Source organism: Callorhinchus milii, unplaced genomic scaffold, assembly GCF_018977255.1.
Source record: "Callorhinchus milii isolate IMCB2004 unplaced genomic scaffold, IMCB_Cmil_1.0 Scaffold377, whole genome shotgun sequence".
Lineage (NCBI taxonomy): Eukaryota > Metazoa > Chordata > Chondrichthyes > Chimaeriformes > Callorhinchidae > Callorhinchus > Callorhinchus milii.
The window spans coordinates 26,467-40,304 of record NW_024705118.1 but is presented as its reverse complement, the minus strand read 5'-3'; positions in this window follow the sequence as shown (position 1 = coordinate 40,304).

The following is a 13,838-nucleotide window of genomic DNA, read 5'->3' as shown; positions in this document are numbered from 1 at the left end:
CAGAGGAAAACCTAGTGTAGGATAAATTTGACATCAAGAAATCCTACAAAGAGTCAAGCAAGGAAACTATAGGATACAAAAAGAAGAACTCAAAGCCATGGTTGACCTACTCCACCTGGAATGCAATTGAAGAAAGATCTAAGGAAAAAGGAAACCTGCTCAACACTCAATCTTCTCGGTTAAAGGAAAAAACGAAAATTGCATACAAAACATTGGACAAAGTAGTCAAAATGAAATCAAGAGCTGATAAAAGAGCTCACATTGAAAACAAAGCTAAACTTGTTGAGGAGGCAGTGGTTGTAGGGGACATGAGCACAGTCTACAAAATGACAAAATAACTTTGCGGAACAAGAAGTCAACTCCACCAGTCAAAGGCAAGACCATCGCCACTGAGAAAGCCCAGGCAGAAAGATGCGTTGAGCATTTTAACACCGTCTTAAATAGACGAATTAATTCAGACCCCCGCAACCAACGAAGAGGTCAACAAGGCCATATCCACAATGAAATCAGGAAAGGCTCCAGGCATTGACACCATCCATGCTGAGATGCTCAAAGCTGATTCACAGACCACGGCATATTCACTTACAGACCTGTTCCAACGCACATTGGAGAGTGACAGCATTCCCAAGGACTTCACAAAGGCCTAATCGTGAGACTTCCCAAAAAGGAGAGCTTGGAAACTGCGACAACTGGCGAGGAATTACACTCCTTTCGCTTCCTAGATAAGGCCTTCTGCAAAATCCTGTTCAACAGGATTAACAGTGCCCTTGACCAGACCATGCGGAACGAGCAAGCTGGTCTTAGAAAAGGGAGAGGCTGCATGGACCACATATTCACTCTACGCATTATCATAGAGCAGTGCCTGCAATGGAAAGCCCCACGATACCTAAATTTAATCGACTTTAAGAAAGTTTTTCATAGCATACACCGAGACAGTCTTTGGAAGATCTTACTGACATATGACATCCCACTAAAACTCATTGAGCTGATCAAGAGCTTCTTTGAAGAATTTGAATGTGCCATCCTGGTCAACAACGCTACCTCAGACTGGTTCCTCGTTACGTCAGGGGCACACCAAATATGCATTCTTTCCCCGATTCTCTTCCTGGTTATCATTGACTGGGTTATGAGACGCACCACAAGAGACTTCCCAAGGGGAAGCCAGTGGATCCCCTTCTCAGTGCTCGAAGATCTTGATTTCACAGATGACATAGCTCTGCTCTCTTCTAACTAGGCCACTAGATACATGTAAAAAAGACCCAAGAAATGAATATCAACACAACAACAACAACAAATACAACAATCAAGAGAACACCACTGGAACAGGTTGATAGTTTTACATACATTGACGCTGTAATAAGCAAAGAAAACTCCACCTCAAGAGTTACAAGTCCAGGCTAAACAAGGCAAGACACCTTACAACTGAAAAATATCTGGAAGTCTGGCCAATAGAGTTTAAAGACAAAGGGACGAATATATAACAACAATGTAAATTCAGTGTTACTATACAATAGTGAAAGTTGGAGAACCACCAAGATGGACGTGAACTCCCTATCAAACTTCCACAACAACTCCCTGAGAAAAATATGTCGTATATTCTGAACAAACAAGATTTAAAACCGGAACCTGTACATCAAGACCAATTCAAGATGCATAACGCGGGGAGGGGGACATAACAGAGAAAAGGCTCCGGTGGCTGGGACATGTGCTGAGAATGGAATCCAAGTCCATAGCGAAAACTGCCCTATGGTGGACACCACAAGGGAAAATACCACGAGGCAGGCCAAAGACCACCTGGCGACACACCATTCAACACCAACTAAAGACCATGGGGGGGGGGGGGGGCGCCTGTCTTGGGTGAAACAGAGAAAGCTGCTAAAGACCGTCCGGCGTGGCGTGGGCTTGTTGTGGCCTTATGCTCCACAGGGAGCGAAGAGGAGTACGCTAAGTTTATCTAGCAGTATATTGTCCACATATGCATGTATTCTCCAATACTTTATCCTCATAACTATTATTTAACAAAATTTACGAATGCATACTACCCTGCAATGACATAGCAGGATAGTATGACATTCACAAAGAAAATGCAACAAAAACTGATAATAGTGCTAAGAGGCATGGCAATGTGCATGCCTGGGATTACACTGAGGCAGAAACCAAACACAAATTAGAGACATTGAAAGCTAAGAAAAGTAATTGGGCTTGGGCAGGACATGTTGCTCTACGGGATAATGGCTAGTGGTCAAGACTAATCATGCAGTGGTAGCCAAAAAAGGGAGCCCGCCCAAGAGGATGTTCACTGTGGAGATTGATGACTTGCATTATGAGTGTTGTATTGTGAAAGCATGAGAGATGGCGACAGCTTAGGAAGCCCTCCGTCCAGCAGTGGATAGGTTGACGCTGTTGATGATGAGGTATATTTTGTTCTGAGAGTACGTGCAATGGGGAGTGGGAGATTAACCTCAGTGATGGCAAATACATTTGAAAATAACAGGTCTGTAAATGCATACATCTAATCAGACATAAAAGCAATAAGCTGTGACCTTTAGAAAGCGTGGGTGTGCATCAGACAATAGCATGCTTATAGTTTATAACAGGTATACAAATACAATGCATGTGTAACACATGTACGTTCAAAGACAAGCTAATGAACACTGCAAACAAGATTGCTTTGCTATTTTAAAATAAATATTCTTACGCGGCATGCGCGCAAGTCAATAAATTACATGTGGGATTAAGGTAGATATTGTCCACAGGCTGACTGTATTGTAAGGATTTGTATTTGATGGGAACACGGTATAAACCATGGCATTTAATAAGAGTTGAAGTTTAAATGTAATGTATCTGCTGGATATAAAGTTACAATATCGTTTTCCATGACAGTATACGAGCTTCCTCATGTATAAGTAAATCAAAATAAGCAACTGTTTTGAAGCTTCATTACAATTCTGCTCAATGCAATATTTATACAATCTGGAGGGAGATTTTATAACTTGAATGTATTAATTATTTTACAGGGAAATGCCTTGACGGATCTTAATTACAATGTTTGTATACTTTTATATTGTTTTATTAAAGGTACAGTAATTTAAAATGTCTCCTCCACTAGAGGGAGCTCTAGAGAATACCTCCAAATCTTATTTTGGCCGCTCTTCCATGCCACTCACATGATGCCTTGCAAGAGATTTGAGTACCCACACCTATCCCCACCACACGCAACCAGATAATAGACTTACTGAACCACTAACCGTTGATGCACATGTTATTTGTTGTCATGCAATTTTGGGTTTTACTACAATAGCATAGATATAACTATCGAAGACTGTGGTTCTGATTTTGGCAAAGGGTCGTTAAACCCATAATAGATATGTTTTGGTTAGATCGCGTAAATATATGAATGTGTCGTTAAAAGCCGCTACCACCCGACAGCCATGTTGTGGCTTGGCTCTCCAACACACAACCGGTTAGTGCTGTACTAGTGACGACTTGGCACGTTCTGTTTATTTGGCACGGTACACAACATAAAAAAACAAGTATTTTGTACTAAAGATTAATTGCCTAAGTTATCAACAGAAGGTGTGCATTGGATTAATTGCTTATGTGGCAGATGTAATATTGGATAGACGGGACGTAACATTAGCGTAAGACTAAGAGGACACCAAATAAATATTAAATACTCTCAAACACAACTGTCGGCAGTTGCAGAACATGCTTGCCAACAAGGACACTCAATTGATTTTGATAACGTTGAAGTGTTGTGTAAAACCAATTATTACAAGCCGAGACTAATTCGATAATCCATTGAAATGTAAAGAAATACAAACAACTTTAACCGCTCTGACGGCTGCAGGCTTCGTGCGGCCTGGAAGCGTATTTTTCAGTAATGCAGCTTACAATTGCATTCCTTATAGAGGAAACACATGCTAATTAACGGATTACTAATCTATTATGTAATTACAATACCCCCCTCCTCCGCCTCTGATCTCTGCACCTGATTGGGTTCCGTGATGACGTTGCCCTGCGGCTCTTTCAGACCGGAACCAGGTGGATTGCTTCATGCTTCTGGCAAATCGCCCGATGTTGCTGGGTGTAAATGATCAAATTGTAAATGTTGTGGATTTACTGTCCAAGACACCGGTGGGTTGAAGTAGCCACTAATTGGCACGTTGTTTACGTGACAAACCTTACCGGCTGTGTCGGGTGGTGGAGTGTTACGACACATTTATACTTACACGATCTAACCCAAAAAACTGCAATAGAATATTCACATATGCAATGGAATATGCAGGACTTTGATTTATTGAAACCATAGGCATAATTATAGAATGTGGGGGGGGGGGATGGTGCAATGGTTCGTGCATATCGCTATAAATGGGGTGACTTTTGTTTGATTGCTGGCGATGTCTAATATCTGTGGCCTTTATCCAGCAATGGATTGACCAAGGGCAGACATTTAAAATGATGTATTAACTAACTATAGAAGGCGGCTCCGTTTAGTATGAGTGAAAATAAAAACAATGCATTTTCTGATTTTATCCAAGCTACCAGTCAAGTACTGCCCTGACCTTGACAATGATGTCACAGGGTATTAAGTGTCCACTTCACAGTAGAGGATACATTTTTGTTATTTTGCTCAATGAATAGGCAGAGGTGAGAGTTAAGGGAAAACCGTTCATCTACGGGCACCACATTGTGCGTGTCCGTCCCTCCCTGTATTAAAAAACAATGCAGAGAAAATTGTCCAAAATAGGACACAGTGTGGCATGCTTTAGTAATTTCTTGACGGGCTTATAATCGCCAGGATATGGAGACAAAAATTGGTAACGCACATTAAAACCGATTATTATATGTCTGAATCTCCAAACACCAACATTGGTCTCAGCAGGTAGCGCTCAGCCTCTTAGACTACTCAGGAATTACAAATGCTACATATGCATGTAGATTACATTTCAAAGTTTCAACCTATCACTGTTGGCAGACTTGAGAATAGTGGGAGATTGTTCTGTCTACCCAGAAGCATCATCGGCTGAATTGACTCCAAACTGGGGTTACGTTAATGTTGGTGGGGCTGTCGCGTCACGTTGGGCAGGCACCACTGTCTCCCACCCAACACTCACACACAGACAGCTAACAATGGAATGCCACAACATGTGTGCAAGAACACTTGGCGACACTCTGTGTAGATGATGAAGTGTGTTTTATTGGATTGCAGATGTATTCTTGACGCTGAAACTCTGCCCACACACTCTCCAGAGGGAGCCGACACGCCACGTTCCAACGATGAGGCTCTTTTTAGCGACCATCAACATTCACAATCATGCAACATGTCCCCAAGTCCTCGCATGCGAGATGATGTTTCAGTCCTCCATGAGCCTCGGGCAGAATTAGCTTAATGATGCCCGCTTGCTGCTATTATAATACGACATTAGATGCAGAGTGTACTGCACATTTCAACAGCCACAATTGAACAGCTGATCAGAATACTCTATTTCCACATTTTAATTAACTTTGTCTCAACTACTTTTCTTGGTGGGCAGGGCGCAGAAGCTTCGAGAAAGTTCTGCAGAATCCCCATTATGAGTTTCATTCTAAAGTGAAGACAAGCGAGCTGCGAGGACAGTTGCAAGGTTGTGAACCTGCCTCAGGCACCCAACACCACAGCAAACATGGAACAAAGACGTAACGAAATGATATTGTACGTGTAACTCATACTAGACATCACAGCTGTTGCACTTACAAACTTCCAATTGATTGTCATTGGTCTTTCCTTTAAGCGTCGTTGGCCAGCCCCAATGGAGGATGGATATTGGGATAGTCTCCCAGGGAAATGAATAGGAATGAAGAAGTTAGACTCTAAGCAGTGGTTACTAAATATTCACGAGGCCAGGGAGGCTAACCTTAGATGATTGATGCACGTGTACAGAAGAGACAACGATGGTGCTATGAGAGAAGTGCTATGGAGATGCCACCAGTGCCGTGCGGTGGGAGTCGAGGGGAGACCTCGGGTGGGATGGGGTGATGCGGTGGAGTGAGACGTGAGGGCAGTGCGTGGGGCGAGAGAAGAGGCATGGAATAGAAGCGCATGGCTTACGATCAAAATAATATTTAAATTCCGAGTCGGACGCCCTGACCAAGCCACCACGGCTGGACTATTGTGTTGGAGAGAGAGGCATATTCAGCTGCTTGCAAGTTATCATTAGTAAAGTGAAATGATAAACTTTACTAGATGCATAGTTCACTGCACAGACACGACTTTATTTACTTGTGAGCTGACCATGAATGCAATGGTTCATAATTTAGCAAATGAGTTTTAAACCGAGTATTCAAGCATTATCAGGTTTGTAAATGCACACATCAGCACTGTTGTGCCATAAGCACGATGTGCAGCAATTATTCTGCAGGAAAGTGTGCCCACTACGTTTTCAGAACACGTATACAATTATATTCAAATAGCACATCATTAAGCAATTTACCGAGCCTCTAAATCTGAGAAAATTTAATTTTAATTAAATACATTTAAATTTTAAAGCAAAATATGTCAGCAGATTATAATTAAAATAATTGTGTGCACATTCTTTCTTTGCATAGTTAAAAAGGTGAAATCTTGACTTAAAGCTTTCGTGACTGTAGGAATTCATATTCTTTGGGCCACAAAAATATCACTACGTTTCGATCGCAACACAAGCAATCGTCATCAGGTGAAAAATGTAGCGGGAGAGCTGCTGAGGCAGGAGAAATACATGATATATTTCCGATCGAAACGTCGTGATATTTTTTTTTCTATGTACGTGGCTTTACCAAAAGGTGATTTTTTCCGGAAAATAATCACAGATGCATGACACAAGGGCTTGTTTTTACTGCTCACTGCTGTTAGTTATACATGTTAAACTACACGATATCATGAAGCATTTTCTTAACACTACAAACATATTCTCCCATTGGCATAAACAGTTTTTTTATGCTCTATTAAGCCCACGAGAACGGCATGGGATATGGAGGGATTCATCCAGCAGTGGCTTGACAAGAGACGATAATTAAGTGATCAAACCCACTTTAAGTATAATCTGACAGTTTATAAATATAGCAACGATGGGCATTATGCAGTACTTATATTTCATCATAAGTAGCATTTCTAATGCTATATAAGTACATAATACATTCCAAACATGTCCGGGTATTTCTAATTGATGTTCATTTCCAGCATGTGTGAACACGTGTGAGTCACACACACCAGCAGGGTGAAGCCATGCTCAGTGATAACTTTAAGATTCGGAGCTAGAAAACTGCAAATTCGAATCGGCAATTATTGTACCACCAAACATAAGTGTTGCACTATGTCCAATAGACAAATGGGCCATACGATTAAGCACATAATTCAAGTCTGTATATGGTTGAACCACATTGTAATTTTCTGTTTACCATTTTTAGTACAGTATATCATTACCGTAAGTGTTAACATTGGAGTCAAATAGGTGAACGCATCAGGATAAAACAGTATCTTTTTTGTTATTCGAATAAAAAAATACACTGCTGTACAGTGTCATCATTGAATTGTAGTTATTCAGTCTTCATATTCTTGGGTTCTTTTGGTAAAGTCACGTAGAAGAAGAAGAATAAAAAAGAAAGTGAATAAAAAAGATTATTTTTATTGTATTTTATTTATTTTTTATTCACTTTATTTATTCTTATTTTTCTAGCTACGTGACTCTACCGAAATAACCAAAGAATATGAATTCCTGCAGTCACGAAAATTTTAAGTCAAAAAATTTGATTCAGTCTTCCTTGAAGAGGTAACTCAATCAGAATGTCAAGAACTACTTTTAAACGACCTGACAGAAGAGACATGCTTCATTGTGACTCTTCATTGGTATATTTGCATTCTTAAGCAACAGTCAAAAAGTACAAAAGGATAAAAATGAAACATTTTACATTTAAACTATTCACGTGATATATATCGTTTCCTCCAACATGACCACACATACTGAGGTCTGCATAAACAGAAGGTGAAGGTGCAGCGGTGACGACCCTTGCTCACATCACTGCAGGAGTGACAGCTGCAGGGAGCGAAGGGGACCTCACTCTGGGCGCTACGATGGGACTCGTCCTCCACGATAGCCAGAGGTGGGGGGGGGGGTACCCACACGAAATTCAATCCCCATTCAAAAATAAAATATAATGAAAGGCGACAGTAATATACAGTATTGCTTTCAACTGCATTACAAAACTTAGATAAATTGCACACACGTTAGTATTATCTTTGTTAAACATGCCGCAAGGCACAGATAATTTGCATACAATAGATGAAATATATGCTAATCTGCTTACATTAGATTCAGTTTAGTAGAGCCCATTTAATGAATTCCCTTTATTTTTTGTAAGAGCAAGTAATATAGATAAGAAGAAAAATCTATCTGAAGCCAAGGCTGGCTGCATTGTTTTTTTTACTATAAATCGCAAGATTAGTTTACTTGTTTGTTTAATAAATGTTTATTTTGAGTGTCAACATTCTTGCAGGACGCAATAATTTTGCAGTTTAGTTTTGCGTGAATACAAAAAAAGAGTGATTTCAACAGGAAATGAGTAAAGTCATCTCCGAAGCGTGACCCTGCAATCACAGGGAAATAACCAGGACAAAAGTGATGTATTGCTGTATCCCATTTCAAGCATGGACAATCTGCCCCTTCTCCCACCCATCTTCAATCTTTCCCATGCTCATATCAAACGCCACACTGGCTAAGGGACTCGAACTAAGTATTCGATGAGACCCCCAACGTCAAGGCTCTCACACTGTGGTTGCTCTGGTGTCATGAAAGCGATTTGGGTTATGCAAGTAACCAGGAGACTGCTGCCAACATACCATGGACAGTTTAATTTCACTAACATGCTCTAAAGGTGCAAATGTATACGCCCTGGTGTATTTATAAGCAATTCATTGGCAAAATGGAGTGACCAACGGTAAAACGCACTGGGAGGTTGTAACGCACCGCATTGGTGTCTCTCCCGGGGATCGTGAAGCCATTCAGGTGTGGCAACTATACCTGTTAAAGGTTTTATTTACATTCGCTTAGCTAGAACACATACATCGCTCTTCTTCACAAAAGGGGTATAGAACATACATCTGCAAGACTTTTTGTCCAGACCACTGCTGCTGGAAGGGCCTTCACTATCGGGAGCTCGAGACATGCATCTCGCAGGTATGCGGCCTCCTCTTCCTTACCGACCGGGCGTCTTTGACGAGGTGGGAGCCCACACACTTTGCCCCGACACGCACGATCTGACGAAGGACTCACTGTGTGTGGTGGGTCCCTTTACACTGCCGGTGGACAGAGGCGGGGCGGGGGGAGTTAAGAAACCTGCCCCATTGTTTCAACTGCCGCACCGGGAGGTCGAACTGAACCGGTGACCCCTGGATTGTAATTCCACTGCGCTGACCGTTGCAACGTGGCAGCAACAAAGACAAATGGATGTGCTGGAAGCTAATCTGATCAATGGACACACAGCGTTCTACCAGACAGGTGAGGGGAAACACAAACCCACCAATGTATGAAGTGATCTAGTGGAGCATCATTAAGAGGAGTGCGATGCAATGGCGCATTATTTACCCTAACCAATTGCTGGTTTATCGGGGGATTGGAGGGAGGGTGAGAAGGGTAACGGAATGGGGAGGGTCAGGAGACAGTTCATCACTGGTTGAGATAAAACAGCTGATAAGTGGAATTCAATGACTCAACGCATTTCGCTATAAATCACAGTGCAGTATGACCTATTTTACCATCAAATACCCTATGGCTGGGGCCAACCCTTTTTGTTACAAAATATCCTGGAATTTACAGTACAGGACAATCTGATTTTATTTCAGTAATTTCACGCAGGAGGTAGCAAACTGCGCTATGAACCCTATGACCCCAGTTTAATTCCAAATCATGGCTAGCATCAGGGGCATGTAATATGTGAACCAGTGCTTGTGAACACGTTCAGTGTGGGATAGGAATTTAGTTTCATACCAAACCTCATCTGGCCTGTGGGGAGTGCGTGACAATGTCCACTACACGTGGAGTGTTTGTTCGTGAATTGTATCTCGAACATCACTCGGGAACTTATTGAAATATTGACCACCTGGTGTGAGTGAGTCAAATAAGCACAGCGTTCTCGTCACTGCTTAATTAACACGGGTACAGTATACAACGTAGCACAAAAGACCATCGTGAGAACAGTACAACGTCGCATATCTGACCGCCACATATCCACCCTGACAAGTGAACAGCCCACACCCAGTGCAGAAATTGTGCATTTTGTACTTTTAAAGCTATGGTCACAAATCAGACCTTTTCATATTTTCGCCTCTACCAACACCCCAGAGCACTGTGTTTAAGGTGTTACACCGTAATGTGATGTCGCTTTATAATGTATTGGAATACAACTATGCTAGTAAAAGCAATCCTTTAGTATTCTCGAGCAATTGAACACGGCCATGTGTTGTGAACATGACAGTATTTCTATATACACCACATATACAAACGCTACGGATTAATGAGATATTTTTATGCTGAGGTCTGCCCCGATTTGGTTTTCCTTAAGGTCCATTGACTGTGACCTTCTCGTGCCGCCTTATTTGGAATTCTAGACGTGGCTGTCCCAGGCTATTTGCTGACTCTTACACTAAGTGGTGGGGTTTGTTGTGACCTCTACACCGTAGAGCTCATCATTGAACACATGGTTTTGATATCGGACGTTTAAACCACGAATGCTGGACCGTTGAAAGATGCCAAATTTTACGTTTTCTCTTGTTTAATGGTCTGCATGTCAACTGTTTGTGTAAATTGCAGACGGTAATTAGACTTTTGATTTCAGGTCACATGATTTATGCCAATATTCTTACACTTACAATTTGCATTTGACTCCAGTGAATTTCGCAGATATATACCCTCTCAATTTACTCCTCGTTATGTGTGACGCTGCCATCGTGTCATCGTTGTCGCACTGCACTTGCAATCCACGTTTGATATCCCAGGGTGGCATCCCTGCCTCTGTACACCCAACAGTATACATGGGATTGCCAACGGTAGTCGACCAGCAAGTTGAATGTGTTGGGATAAAGCGCGGGGTACTTCCACCTTTTCCAAGACTTCTGGCCGGTTTTGAACAGTCGGACAAAATATGTTTGTTTAACACGTAGGCTTTCGCGACACACTTATAAATAACGCGATCTAACCCAAAACGTTGATTATGGACAAAATATGTTCTGGTGGCTCCGTAAACAATAATAAAATAATATACTCCCGAAGGGAATGCCAATGACATAAAATGACAGCGTACATTTAAAAATGGTAACAATTAATAAATATGTTCATCAGCAGCCATGATCTAGCCACTGCTTGATGAACGCCTTCACAAGTCGTCACCATCCGCCGTGATTTCGTGAGCCAAGAATGGGTCTCGCGCTGCGACATGAGGACAGCTTTATTGTGTGGCTCAGTCTGGAGCACCCGTTGTGTGCACTGAGCTTGCTTATACATTCATGCAGCATGTCTCGTATCCTACTCACTGGACACTGAGGTATGGATGAATATGTGAAAATGTGAGATATGTATACATAACTAGAACAAATTGTAGTTATATCATGCACATGTCGGTTACAAGACAAAATAATGTGAAAACTGCTCAGTAAGTACGGATATGTTTTCCTGTGCTTTATAAATAAGCGGTTGTGTGCGAGATTAAGAAGACATATCACGCGTGAAACGGTTAGATTTGTGAAAATGTATAGAAATGGACAGGTGTATGATACACAAACACTGCACTGGGCATGGGAGGTTAATTGGTTGGGCGAATATGTGACGTACTGTATTGCAAAATGTGTAATTCATTTGTGCGTAAATCGCTTTGCTTTTGATTGCTTACTTTCGTGAATTATTATAAAAATATATAAATACATCGGTATACAATGCATCTATTATTTAACTTCCAAAATGACCAATGTTACTTTACATTTTAGACAGCTCTAAACGTACATCTTAAACAATCTCTCTAAATGATCATACTTCTGAAAATGCAAACCATTCTGGCGCATATGATTTTTAATTGATACATATTTTGCAGAGGGAATCTACTGCGCTCATTTATCAAAACAGTCATCAAAGTGAAATTGACTCATGAAGGTCACACGTGGTTCAGTGCAGACTTGAGTGACGGCGCAGGAAATTGGTTATTCGGCAGCATTTAAACGATTGTCGACCACAGAGAGGAAACGAAAACTCTACATCTTTGAGACTGCCTTTAGAAATATGAGCTCCCCCACTTCGGCACCCATTAATCGTACATTTAACAATGGATGACAATGAAGCTTCCGACTGAATATCTCCAAGAGCCACACTTTGTGTCTTGTGAATCCAACATTTAATTTTTTATGGGAAGTATTTTGACACAAGGCTAGAGGTCGCCTCTTATATCTCCCAGTGCGGTCGATTAAGCAATCGGCAGGTTGCTTGAATTCCCCTCTCTGTCAGTCACTAATTTAATTTCAGGCAAGACTCAAAAAGCAGTATCGATGGGTACACCACAACTCTCTGATCGGCAGGTTGTATGTGTTGGGGTAAAGAAGTGGGTACTCCCACCTCTTCAAAGATGTCCAACATGTCTGGCCAGGGTGGAAGAGTAGGCCAAATACCATATTAAGGGGCTCTCTAGAGCGCCCTTTAGTGGAGGCCCTTCCATCAGCAGTGGGTTGGGCAAGCAACTGCAGGACTGCACCTTTACTTATTTTGATAATTCAGATAACATACATGTGATTGGGTATTATAATCTTATAATTAAACGTTACAAGTAAAATATTAATGGAAATAATTTTTTCATGACATTTTGCTGACATCTGGGCAGTTTGTTGATGACTTGCTGTGACTGTGTCTCTGCTGCTTCACCTGTGCTTTACAGCATGGTCCAATAAAAGCCAGGCTATTAAATTGTATGATTTGAAAGTAATTATCGCAACTCCTGCTACAAACGCATGATTTTATTGCTGTGCAAGAGTTTCCTTCACCATAGAGTAAGTGTTTACCAATTCACACACAACTCCCAGTAATTTGTGTTCACTGTGGCATCATGAAGGATTTGTTTTGTTTAGCCAGTAATGGAAATATAACCTTTTCCTCAATGTAAATTAAATATATAGTCATATTGGCCAGTATAAGCAAGACGTGTATACTACTTGCTATACTATTATGTTTCAGAGACATGGTCAGACTACAGCAGTAGATGGGATAATGGATGATGGTCAGGAATAGTGACGAAGTTACAGCTAAGTAGGGGAACACATCCAATAGACATCCAGCGAGGAGATAGAGTTATTAAATCAGTTGTTGTATAGGTGCTATGTGGATTCCTACAACGCATGATCATAAGAGATGGCAACACCTAAGGACACCTTCATTCAGTAGTGACTTGATCATTGGTGGTAATGATGCGCATCTTAAAAGTAAAAGTGCATTGAATGTCTGTGCATTTAAAATAAATAAAGCATTATTATTGGTGCAGTAGATGTCACGTAAGGAGTTTTTTCCATGAGAGAATTCCTGTCAACAAAAATTGAGACTAATCATTAAAATAACTTTTCTTGGCATAGTTCACTGGCATCATAGCAATACTTTGGAATAAAATTATGGAAATGGTTAGAAAATAACATTCAAAATACTGCATGCTATTTACTGACGAAATAATCAGGTATTTTTCTGGCTTTTCATTGTCAAAATATTAAGGAAACACAACAATTGAAATTGAGTCAACCCTAACCTGACCGCCTGAAATGATTTTCCTGTGGATTTGTATTGCAGCGTCAACACCGA